Source organism: Sminthopsis crassicaudata, chromosome 5 (genome assembly GCF_048593235.1).
Source record: "Sminthopsis crassicaudata isolate SCR6 chromosome 5, ASM4859323v1, whole genome shotgun sequence".
NCBI classification, from domain to species: Eukaryota; Metazoa; Chordata; class Mammalia; order Dasyuromorphia; family Dasyuridae; genus Sminthopsis; species Sminthopsis crassicaudata.
The window spans coordinates 312,438,889-312,452,378 of NC_133621.1; positions in this window are offsets into that span (position 1 = coordinate 312,438,889).

Consider the following 13,490-nt stretch of genomic DNA (forward strand, 5'->3'; position numbering starts at 1 on the left):
TATACCTTTAGCTTATTCGTGCACTCCCCGGAAAGACATTGTGGGTTTACCTACTTTCTTTGATTTTCGCCGTCATTTCTTCGCTTGCTCACAAACATCTATGAGTCTACTTAAAATTAATTTTATAGCAGATACTTATTAATGGCTCAAGTCTGAAATTCAGTCATTCAGAGGCTATAGTTTTGTTCTGCAGTTATTGTTTCTACCTAAATTTCATCCATTCATTCAGCAGTCATGGATGACTGAGCCTAGAATTTCATTCATTCATCCCTAAACCTCCATTATTAATTTCATTCATCCATAAAACATGTGTAAATATCATTTTTGAATGATTCCCACTGAAATTGCATTCATTCACCCCCTCAATAAACTTTCATTAAGGGATCCTTTCAAGGAGGACGGTGGATGTTAGGAAAATCCGGGTTCAAATCTTGCCTCAGATGCTAATTAGTTCGACTTCCTGGTCCGGAAAAGATTGAGGTTGGACCTGATAGTTCATTTCTCCCATCTCTCCCGGCTCTGAGTCAGTGAGCCTACAAGGCTTATTCCTTCAGTCAGTGATTTACTGAAACAGGGATAGAATGCTGACTCTTTTAGGGGTGGGGGCTGTGCTTGACCTAAGAAAAGGGGCAGAAAAAATTAAAACGGCCCCAGCCTGGCTTCCCTTCCCCTCTCATCCCATCCCAGAGCTGCAATCTAAGGATCTAAGGAAGACACTACATGAATGAGTGAATGAATGAATGAAGACACTACACAAATGAATGAGCGAGTGAATGAATTAATGAGTGAAACAGAAAGCACTTTGTTCTTAGAACTGGGTTCCCAATGGAAAAAAGAGAATTCTTGTCCGCAAGAAACTTACACCAGGCTAGTTTAGATCCAAAAGGACTTAGCTGTGATGCAAAAGAATGCCCTCAGTGTTCACATAATCTGCATATTTAAATTAACCAAGTTTGTCTAGGGACCAGGAGGGATCTAAGGGAGGGATGGGCAGAATGACCCTCCCACCTCTTGCCCTGTCCTGAGCATGGTCCTCGAGGAATGATTATTGGCTGGTTTAGAAAGGACTAAAGAGTTCTGGTTCCTCCAGGTGCGGGCTCAAGTCCTAATCCCCCTTAACGCCAGCGCCTCCCACACCTGTTATTGTCTCTACTCAATCCTGCTTCAACCCCATTTGTCGGTGGCTGTTTCTTGCTGTGTCCTCCATTAGGCTGGAAGCAACTTGAGGGCAGGGACCGGCTCTGTACGGCGACTTGGGCACAGTAAGTGATTAATAGCGCTTGCTGACTGATGCTAAGGTGGAGGTGGGGGCTGTGTGAGGGAGGAAAAGGAGGGATGGTATGAAGGGAGAAGCTCCAGTGAAGAAGGGAGGAGGGGAAGAGGAAGGAAGGTAGAGCCCCATCCTGGGGAGAGAGGCAGAAAACAACATAATGAAGACTACCCCCCTCACTCCCCAGCCTCCAAGTGGGGGGAAGCTCTGGCCAAGGAGGGGAACTTGGGCTTGGAGCTGCCAGGGAGGAGAGTGGACAGTGGGGAGCAAATTGTGGTGATACTGCCATCCAAGCAGTCTCGCCCCCAGAGAGACCAGACAGACCCTGCCGGCTTTCCTGGAGGAAGCTCTGAGCGCCCTTGAACTTGGGAGCAGCACCAGGGCAAGCTAAGAACAGACTCGTCAGGAGCTGGGCTTCAGTCAAACCCAAAGGGATCAGGGGAAAGAAAGCCGGTTCTCCATTATCCCAGGTCAGCCAGGGTGCCAGGTGTTAGCTGATAACCAAGGGGGTTCATTAAGGCATTATCTGCTGGCCAAAGTATCAGGATCTGCCATCTTAGAAGATAAGGGAGGTCTCAGCTCCTACCTAAGGAAAGGAAGGTGATGGATGATAACTAACAGGTCACTAATAAGCCAGGTTTTAGATGACAATTAGGGTAAGGCTGATAACCAGAGTGTTATCTGATATTTGAAGTGTTAACAAAAGCCGGCAATGATCAGTTATCAGGAGTGAATACTCAAGAGGAAGATGTCTGGGGGGAACTGAGTTAAAGGCTCTACAGTGAGGGAAGAACAATGAATTTGGAGTGGAGGGTTCATTTTTTAGGATTAGTAGGGGACCTTAGACAGAGGGCCTTTGTTTCCCCATCTGTTAGAAATATTTGTGTTCCCAATCCCATTGGACTTGGGATAGAAAATGCTGATCACATTCAGAGAGAGAACTATAGAGATTGAATGTAAATGGAAGTATAGCATTTTCACCTTTTTATTTGTTTTCTTTTTCATTTTTTTCCCGTTCTTGCACAACATGTCAAAAATGGAAATATGTTTAAAAGGTTTGCATATATTTAACCTAAATCAGATTGCTTCTTGTCTTGGAGAGGGGGAAGGTAAAGGAAGGAGGGAGAAAAATTTAGAGCACAAAAGTTTTATTAAAATGAATGTTGAAAATTATCTTTACGTGTATTTGGGAAAATAAATAATATTGGGGAAAAAGCAACAAAACAAGAAATAAAATAGCCAAATATCTTAAAAAAAAAAGTCATCCCATCTCACAGACCTCGCTTTGCTGAGATAAAAAAACAAAAACACACTCATGAAGCAATGTGTATTAAAAATAAATGTTTTTTATTTAACATGTATGGGACTACCTGCCATCTAGGGGAGGGAATGGAAGGAAGGAGGGGAAAAGTTGAAACAGAAGTTTTTGCAAGGGTGAATACTGAAAAATTACCCATGCATATATTTTTGTATATAAAAAGCTATACTAAAAAAAATGTAAAAATAAATAAATGTTTTTAAAAAGTATTAATAACTAAATTATTGGTCATTCAAATGCTGAGAGATATTGTATCTGAATCAAACGTCCCTTTCCATATTTAAATATTAGAATTCTAATAAGAGGAGTATAGCTTTAGTATTAAGAAAGACCTTAGCAAGCCCCTGGTCCATCTTCCTCAAGTTATAGGAAGGAAACTGAGTCCCGAAGGAGGCGGCACCTTACCCAGAACATGAGGTAGAGCTGAGAACCAAGGCCCAGTCATGTGTCCTTGGGCCACAGGAAGCCTCTTTCCTCCCTGACTGGAGGACGGGTGCTGTCAGGACTTTTGCCTGAGGACTCCAGAGCCCCATGACCTCTGGCACCCACCCACTTGGCAGAATAGATGGGGACTCATTTTCCCAGTCTTTGGTGCTCTAGGACTTCAGGCACCTCTTAGCCTAGTACATTGTTCAGGACTCTTTACCAGGACACACCGGACACAAGGAAGAATCCACAGACCAACCATAGGACTTCTCAACCTGAGCTAATCAAGCCCTCTCAGAAGAATGCATAAAATAAATGCCTAGGATGGAAAGCAAACCAACTCTACTAACACCCTTTTATCAAAAATAAACCAACTAGTTCACCCAGGACAACAGGCCTCAGGGATGGGGTCAGCCCCCAGCCCTGGAGCTTTCCTTTCCTAAAGCAGATTTCTTTCTTCCAAAATGTATGCCTTGAAATTGCAGCAGAATGGACAGCCTTGAACCCCAACCTGGAGCTCTGACTCTCCTTGCTTCTATGTGCTGCCATAACTTCATTCTGGGGCAAAAACTGGCACCTTTCTGGAGCTACTGAAGCAACTGCTCCCTCAGCTCTCTGAACTCACGGTTTGTGTGGATTCATGGTGTGCCATCTAGGTAACTCTAAGGAAAAGTAGCATATCCCCAGCTGAAAAAAACAGGTAAAGTGACTTGCCTACAAAGACATAGAAAGTGTCTGAGCCTGCATTTGAATCCAACATCTTCCTGATTCCGGACTCAGCTGTCACTGCATGAGTATGGATATAGGTTTGGATTTTTTAAAAACTATTATAAAAAAATCTGCAGGTTTTGATACAAGGAATCCTAGAATTAATAATGAGGAGTGAGAATGTCACAAATTAGTCATTTCAGCAAGCATTTTAAGTGCCTACTGTGTGCCAAGCATTGGAGATATAAAAAGAGGCAAAAGACAGCTCCTTTCAGGAGCTCAAAATTTAATGAGAGAACAGCATGCAGAAAACTAAGTACAAACCAGTTTTACACAGGAGAAATGGGGAATAGTTAACAAAGGGAAGGCGTTGGAATTAAGAGAAGTTGGGGGAGGTTCCCAGTAAAAGATGAAGCTTTAGTTGGGACTTAAAAAAGACAGGGTAGTCGATCAGTTGTCAGAGCAGAGAAAGGAAAGCATTCCAGATAGACAGAAAATACCAAACTCTGAGAGATGGAGTGCCTTGTTCCTCTTTGTGAAATGACCAGGAGGCCAGTATCACTGGATAGAGTAGTATGTAAAAAGGAGCAAGGTATAAGATTGGAAAGGAAAAATGGGAGCTAAGTTTTGTAGGACTTTGAATGCCAAAAAGAGTGTTTTATGTTTACTCCTAGAGGCAATAGGGAGCCATAGGAGTTTATTGAGTAGGAGGTGACACAGACCTGTGCTTTTGGAAAATCATTTCAGTAGCTGAATGGAGGATGGACTGGAGTAGGAGACTCTTGAAGCGGGCAGAATCCCCAACAGCTATTGCCATACTCTGAGAAAAGTTAGGAAATGTGGAGGACAATGCTGTAGAGGTGAAATCAATAAGAGATGTTGCAGAGGTGAAATCAACCAGAGATGTTGCAGAGGTGAAACCAACAAGGCATGCTGCAGAGGTGGAATCTACCAGAGATGCTGCAGAGATGAAATGAGCAAGAGGTATAGCAAAGATGAAATCAACAAGAGATACTGCAAAGGTGAAACCAACAAGACATGCTAATAGAGGTGAAACTGAGCAGAGATGCTGCAGAGGTGAAATGGACAAGAGATGCTATAGAGCTAAGATTGACAGACCTGGGCACCAACTTGGATAGGGAAAGGGAGGAGAGAGAGGAAGGAGTCCAAGATCACTCCTAATTTGGGAGCCTGGAAGGACTTAGGGTAGTGGTGGCCCAGCTAGTGATAGAGAAGGTAGGAGGGAATAGGGGAGTTACTTAAGGAAATAGATAATAAAGTCTTTTTTGGTCAAGTTTTGCTTAACTTGTCTACTGGACATTCAGTTTTAGATGTCCAGTGTTTTGTAGGAGGGATGACTTTAGGTTGGAACATGACCAGAGGAGAATAAGCAGAAGGGAAAGGGGTTAATGTAGACCAAGAGAAACTAGAAACTAAACCCAATGCAAGAAAATTTTTTTAACATACATAAATTTATTTTTATTTTTGGTTTTTTTAAAATTTTTAAAATTTTATAATTATAAAATTTTTTGACAGTATATATGCATGAGTAATTTTTTATAACATTATCCCTTGTATTCATTTTTCCAAATTTTCCCCTCCCTCCCTCTACTCCCTCCCCTAGATGATAGGCAATCCCATACATTTTACATGTGTTACAGTATAACCTAGATACAATATATGTGTGTAAATCCAATTTTCTTGTTGCACGTTAAGTATTAGATTCCGAAGGTAGAAGTAACCCGGGTAGATAGACAGTAGTGCTAACAATTTACATTCACTTCCCAGTGTTCCTTCTCTGAGTGTAGTTATTTCTGTCCATCATTGATCAACTGGAAGTGAGTTGGATCTTCTTTATGTTGAAGATATTCACTTCTATCAGAATACATCTTCATATAGCATTGTTGTTGAAGTGTACAGCGATCTTCTGGTTCTGTTCATTTCACTCAGCATCAGTTCATGTAAGTCTTTCCAAACCTTTCTGAATTCATCCTGCTGGTCATTTCTTACAGAGCAATAATACCAATGAAAGAAAATTCTATGGGCCCGAATAGTATTTGTAAAGTGCTTAACACAGAGCCTGGCATCCAAAGGATGCTTAAAAAATGCTCCTTGATTGCTTGACTTACTTCCTCAAGGCCATGTGGGTCATGTGTGGCAGAATTGGGCCTGGACCCACTGCCCCTGCATTCAAGGAGACAGCTGTACAGCTAGACCGGTTGTGAGAGCCATCTAGCCAGCCAATCAGAATGAGCCTGAAGCAATAAAGAGCCCTGGTCTGGGGAACCTGGAGGGAGACCTTGGCTAGAGTCCCAGCTCTGTTTTGAATAGTTTTCACGATTTTGGGCAAGGTTTTGACCTTCTCTGAGCCTTGGTTTCCCCTCCAGTAAGTGAGGGGGTTGGGCTAGTTTTCTCCAAGGTCTCCGCCAACTAGGGATGCCAGGTGTGATGATCCAGGTTCCTCCACGCCAGGGGCTCCCTCGGCGGGCGGCTGCAGACGAAGCTCCAGGCATGCACTGAATTTCAATCTCTAACCCAGGAGCCCGTGCCAACCTGGCCCCGTGCCATGCATTCAAAAGTCAACGGCTCTGCCCGGCTGCTTCCCACGGAGGCGTTGTGGGGAGACTGGGCCCCGGCTCCCCGACAGGCAGATGTCCTGTCCCCAGGCTCGAAGCTGCTGCTGAGATGCAGCCTGCCTGCCCGCCCCAGAGAGTTTCATTCCACCCAAGCAGGAAAGGGTCACCGGGCGCATTCGAATGAAGCTGCCTGAAAAGCGGGTCTGCAGGCGTGTGAGGAGAAATCCCAGATGCCGCCAGCCTGCCCGCCCCACTCTTCCAGACCCCAAGCCTCAACAAGCGGGGCTTTGTGCTGCGGAGCCCAGAGACTGGTGATCTCTGAGCCACAGTCAAGCACAGCCATGCACAGCCGAACACTAATGCACACACATGGACAAATGCAGCCATACCCGTGTACTGATACACTCTGATATACGTACATACACATACAACATGTATTTAACATAGACCCACACACACTCGCTCATGCATATACAATATACACAGTAAAATGTGTACACACATACACACACACACATTGCAATCTTCTTTTACAATGCACAGTACATAGACACATGCACTTGCACACACATGCATGCACACATGCAATGCAACACATATGCACACACATACCCACAATGCACGGCTCACACAATATATGTGCTCTGCACACACATGCATAGCACGTGTGTATGCTTATACATAAACACACATGTACACTTACATAAACACATGCACACTCACACACACCTCTCCCAGCTCCACCCCCTGGTGCCCAGCTGCCAGGGCCCTGGGGCAGGGGGGCTCCCTGGCTCAGCTTTGGGAGGGGCTCTGCTGAGGCTGGAAGTGGCCTCGGGCCCTCCTCCCTTCCTGTGACAGTGGGGGCCTGCTGCCCGTACAGGCTGTGTGGTAAGTCATTTCGCTCTCCCCCAGTTTCGTGGTCTGCCTTGTCTCAATTCAGGACTGACCCTCAAGGGCCTCCTGGCCCTGAGGGCAGAGAGGGGATGGGGCACAAAGAGGCCGCTCTGGACTTATTCCTGGGGAAAACCAGCTGGCCAAGGAGAGCTGTCCCCAAGGGCAACACATTCTGAGGGAGGCTTTGCAGCTCTTGGGGCCCCAGCTCCAGACCTGGGAGGCCCCAGAGTTCAGCTTTTCCATTTCACAGCCAAGAAAACTAAGGCCTAAGAAGGGCAAGTGAAGTGTAAAATCTTACAGCATCCGGCAGGATTTGAATCTGGGTCCTTGGACTCTGAAGCCCTTATTCTTCTCATTGTGCCTCAGTCTAAGGCAGGGTGTTCACTGGTCAGCGGGGGCCCAGGGCTGACAGGGAATTCAAGTGCTTCTTTTACAGAGGGAAGCCCGAGGCCCAGAGAGGCAAAGCAAGGGGAGAGGCCGTGGGGGGCTCTAAGCGCTGAGTCAGGGAAATGGGGGACAAACCCCTGAGCCGAATCGCTGAGGTCCCGTGAGCCTCAGTTTCCTTCCCCAGAAGATGAGGGGGTCGGACCCATTGAATCTGAAGGTCGCGGGCTGCCCCTACTAGCTGTTGCCGCTTTGCAGCTCTCTGGGCTTCTGGAAACGGGAGCCATTGTGAGGCTGGGTGGGGCCATGGGGAGAGGTGTTGGAGGGGACCCAGGCCTGAGATGGAAAGATTTCCCCTCTAGCCCCCAGAAGCCTCATGTGCAGAAACCCAGTCAGTTCCCTGGGGCCCTTCACTGCCCGTGGCTGCCATGCCAACCTCTCGTTGCTGGCACGGTGCCTGGTGCAAGGCTGGGGGAAGGGCCTGTGCCCATGGGCTGAGGGGGAGGGCTGGGAGTGGGGAAGCAAAGCACAGAGGAGGGGGTTGCAGCTCCAGGAGCCCCCGCAGTATGGGGGCAACGCTGCCTTGGAGCCCAGGACCCCCAAAGGCTGGACAGCCCTGCTGTGCTGAGCCAGCGCCTCATTTGCAAGAATCCAGCGTGCTTTGCCTTTAAGGCTGGGCTGCTCCATTCTGAGTGGATGGGAAGAAACAGAGAGGAGGCTGTGTGCAGCTGAGCAGCTGCCCAGAGGGCCTAGCGGGCAGCGGCCGGCTGGAGGAAGGGAAGGGGCAGGGCCCTCCCGCTGGCACCACCTCCACTGCCTCTGTCTTCCGCTGCCGTTGCCTGGCAGCTTCCAGGCCTAATGGGCACCGAGGGCAGTGCCCGGCAAAGGAGCGGGGCAGAGCGAGGGGAGGGGCTGTGGGGAGAGGGACAAGGGGGGAGGGAGGGAGACTGAGACAGACAGAGAGAGGTAGCGGCCTGCACAAAGAGAGAGCGAGAGAAGGGGCAGAGAGAAAATAAAGGGAAGGGGAAGATTGGGAGGAGAGAGCAGAGAGAAAGGGGGAGAGACAGACAGGAAGATAAGGGGAGAGGGAGGGAGACAGACACAGAGAGAGAGAGAGACAGAGACACACAGAGAGACAGAGAGATGATGATAAAGGAGAGAAGAGGGCAAGAGACAGAGGCAGAGACAAAGACAGAGATGATAAAGGAGAGAAGAGGGAAGGAGGGAAGTAGAGAGAGAGAGAGAGAAAGGTAGTGACTTGTACAAAGAACGAGAGAAGGGGCAGAGAGAAAATAAAGGGAAAGGGAAGATTGGGAGGAGAAAGCAGAGAGAAAGGGGGAGAGACAGACAGGAAGATAAGGGGAGAGGGAGGGAGGGAAGGAGACAGACACAGAAACAGAGAGAGACAGACACACAGAGAGAGATCATAAAGGAGAGAAGAGGGCAAGAGACAGAGGCAGAGACAAAGACAGAGATGATAAAGGAGAGAAGAGGGAAGGAGGGAAGTAGAGAGAGAGAGAAAGGTAGTGAATTATACAAAGAGAGAGCAAGAGAAAGGGCAGAGAGAATAAAAGGAAGAGTAAGATTGTGAGGGAAAGGAGAGAGAGGGACAGAGACAGACAGAGGTATATATAAATATAGAGACAGATATAGAGACACAGAGGCACAAAGACACAGGCACAGCCATGAGAAAGGAGAGAAGAGGGAGGGAAGTAGAAAGACAGAGCCAGGGAAAGTGGCAGAGAGACAGAGGCAGGGAGACTTATACAAAGAAAGACCAAGAAAAACGGTGGAGAGAAGATAAAAAAGAAGGGGAAAATTGTGAGAGAGAGACACACACATACAGATTTAGAGACAGACACAAAGACACACAGTGATGATAAAGGAGAGAAGAGGGAGGGAGAGAAGGAGACAGACATGGAGAAAGGGAGACAGAGACAGTCAGAGAGACACCAAGAGACTCAGACAGAAACAGAGACGATAAAGGAAAGAAGAGAAAAGGAGAAAGGGAGGGAGGGAAAGAGAGAAAGAGAGAGAGATAATGGTATACAAAGAGAGAACAAGACAAAGGACTGAGAAAAAAAAAGGAAGGGAAAGATTGAAAGAAAGAGAGAGACAGAGAGAGAAACAGAGAGAGAGCAGGACAAAGAAACAGAGTCAGAAAAAGAGAAAGACAGAGATGGAGAAAGAGACACACACACATACAGAGAGACCTATACAAAGAGAGACCAAGAAAATGACAGAGAAAAAATAAAAAGGAAAAGAAATATTGTGAGGAGACAGACCCAGAAACCATAGAGAGACAGACGCACATACGGAGGGAAACCTAAACAAAGAGACCGAGAAAAAAAGAGAGGAAAAAAAAAAGAAGGGAAAGATTGTGAGGAAAAGGGGAAGAGAGAGAGACGGACAGAGACAGACATAAAGACAGATATAGAGACAGAGACACAAAGACACAGACACAGAACTGATAAAGGAAAGAAGAGGGAGGGAAGGAGACAGAGACAGAGACACTGAGAGAGAAAAGACAGAAAGGAAGATAAGGGGAGAGACAGACACAGAGAGACAGAGACTCTGACCAATACAGAGAGAAACTAAAAGAAAGGAGTGACAGAGACAACAAATAAATAGGAAGGGAAAGATTGTGAGGAGAGAGACAGAAAGAAAGGGAGAAGGGAGAGAGAGACAGAGAAAGAGAGAGAGACAATGAGAGAGACAGAGATGATAAAAGGGGGAGAAGTTGGGAGGGAAGAAGCAGAGACCAAGAGATAAAGGGAGATACAGAGAGAGAAACCAAAGGAGACAGAGCAGATAAAAAGGAAGGGGAAGCTTGTGGGGAGGGAGAGACAGACACGGAAGACAGAGGCAGACGCAGAGACAGGGATACAGAGAGATGCGGAGATTCTGGGGGAAGAGAGGCGAGAGCTGCGGAGCCACAGCGAGATCCGACACTAGCCGGGGAGCCGAGGAGCGCGCCGGGGCTGGGCCGCGGGCTGGAGGGGGCGGGGCGGGCGGTGGCTCGGCCTGCACCCTTTCTGGGAGGCTCCGGCGTCTCGGGAGGAGGGTGCGCCTCCCGCCGCCCCTCCCTCCGTCCCGGAGCGGTGCCCTCCGGCGGGGCGCCCTCCCCCAGCCCTTTGTGGCGGGAGCCCATGCAAATGGGACAGGCGGCGGCGGGGGTGGGGGCCCGGGGCGGCGGGGTGTTGAGGCTGGCCGGCTTGTGTTGGGCTGGCAATGAATGCCGCCTAGTGGCACAGGGAGGCCCGGGAGCCCATCCCAAAGGCCCCGCTCCCCGCCTTCCTGTGCCCCCTGGGGCCCAGGCTCCCTGCCTCGAGGCGCGGGCCCCCAGACTCCAAGTGCCCAGCCCCAGCCGGGATCGCCTCATCCCTCTCCTCAGCTGGCCCCGGCATCGAACCCCAGGCCGGAGTCAGGAACGTGCATCTTCCCGAATCCAAATCTGCCCCCCCCCCCCCTTCCGAGCTGTGAGAGCCAGGGCGAGTCACTTTACCCTGTTATCCTCATTTGTAAAAACAATCCGGAGCAGGAAATGGCGAGAGACTGCTGTACCTCTGCCAAGAAAACCCCAAACCGGCTCAGGGGGGGTCGGACCCGGCTGAGCAACAATCATTTCCAGCCCCCCCCCCCAACAAGCGGCTCTGGCCAATGGGACCCCTGGTCCCTCCACCCGAGAGCTGAGGCTGGCGGGAAGCCGCGGCCTGGGGCTCTGAGATGATTCACATCCCTGAGATGTCTTTCCCAGCCCAGCTTCCTTGTTTCTTCCTCTTCTTAAAAAATCAAATTAAATTAAAAATCCGGGTTGGAGGACATCAAAAATAGGGTCAGCTGGAAATCTAAAGGCTCCTTGTTGCCACTGAAAAGGCTCTCTCCTGGGTCAGCCACGGTCCAGAAATCAGGCAGCACTGCACCCCAACTGTCAGGCTGGGATCCCAATCTGGGGGAGGGGGTGAGAGCTGGGAGGAGCCGGAGAACAGGGAGGGGCAGAGCTGGGAGGGGATGGGGGGGGGGGCTGGGCCTGCCAGCTCACTTAATGGTCTCCAAGCTTCGCATCCAGGTGCCTGACTCAGTGGAAGTGCTTAATAAAGGCTTGTTGACTGCCTGGGGTCTTCCTTGGTGACCAGCGTCACTTCCTCCAGGATGCTCAGCTCATAAGGACCTTTTCCTTTGGTCCTAGGTCTCCCCCATAAATAGTAAAGAGCAAAGTCAGGATTCGAACACTGTGCCCCCGCTGTACAGCAGATCCCCACCCCCAGCACACCACATTGCCACCATGAGGAAGGGTTGAAATACAAACATAAATAATCCACGTTTATGTAGCAACCAACACCTTGGGAATATCTTTTCCTCACCCCACATCTGTGAAGGAAGAGCCCAGATAGCGTCTTCTTTCTGCCATGATTTTTCCTAGAATCTCCCAATTGAATGACAAACGGCCCTCACCTTATCTCTATGTGTCAATGTGGCAGGGCCTGGGCACTCTGGGGGCTTCAGGCTGGAAGGGTCCCTATTCCACATGAAGGGGACTTTTTACACCTTCCTCAGAAACCCTGGAAGCTCCATTCAGGGGTCAGCCAAGGGGAGCCAAAGGGAGCTTCACTGCCTTTTAGGGAAACTAATCCTTGTTTCAGGGAAACTGGCCCTGCCTCAACCCTCCTTCCCCCACCCACTCGAGGAACCTCCTTTCAGAACCAGAGTTCATTCACTGTATCTAAGTGCCCGCTCCCTCTGATTAGATGGCTCTTCCCAGAGTCACAAGGCATCTAGTCCAGCCAGGTCTCCTTCTCCATCCCGGATTTTCTCTATCCGGACACCTTTTATCTCCCTTTCATCCCTGTTACTCCCATTAGAATGTAAGCTTTCTGACGGCAGGAACCATCGATGGATGGTCTGCTTGCATTCCTATTCCCAGTTTAACACAGTGCCCCACTACCCCTCCAACACGCTGTAAATGCTTTATAAAGGCTTGTTGGCTCACTTTTGACTGAGGACTTGAACGCAGATCTTTGGGCCCCAAGTTCACCATTGGAGAGGTAAAACCATAGGATCTCAAATTTTTTAATACATGAAATTAAGTAAAACATAATCAAGCTCAGTTAAAGTTGGTTCAGCCTCCAGGGAACCTATCACACAGTGCTGTCCTTAAGACAGGTCCCATTCTGCACCAAGAGACATTGGAACCTTATTAGTGCTTTTGTTTTTCATCCCAGATTTGTCACTTGACTCCTCATGTAACCTTTATCAGGCTCCTCACTTCTAGGTATTACTCTCTCTACCTCCGTTAAGTAGAAATTCTGTTATAGGGTAGGGATAAAAGATGATATCATGCTGTCACGATAGATCGCATTTGCATTTTGAGATTGGCAAATACAAGCATTATCTCCTTCGAGATAGATGATATTATTATCCCAGGCTAAAAAATGAGGAAACTGAGGCAGGCAGAGTAAAGCTCTTTGTCCAAGGTTATACAGGTAATAATGCTCAGGTCTTCCCAAGTCTGTGCCATGTAGCTCTACCTTACCCAACCCCCCTCCTCCCAAAATCCTCACTTCTGGCTTCCAGACCTTTGGGCCAAGCCACTAAACAGCCACACCCTTTCTCAGCCCAGAGAAGGAATGGGATTTGGGGAAAGCCACACAGCTAGTCCTGGGCAGAACAGCATTTAAGCCCAGTGTCTTTTCCACTGGATTGTGCTTCTTGTCAGTGAGAACAGATGGAGAGCAAAGAATGGAGGGAATAACATTTAACAGGTATTAGGATTCTTAGGCACTTAGTTCAAACCTTTAAAGGAGTTTACACCTTTAAAGGAGTTTGCTCATTTGGCCCTTTAAGGAGCTCCCATAAGCCCAGGGAGTACCCACAAGCCCATTCTCTGGGAGAATATAAGGAGCCAGGATTCAGA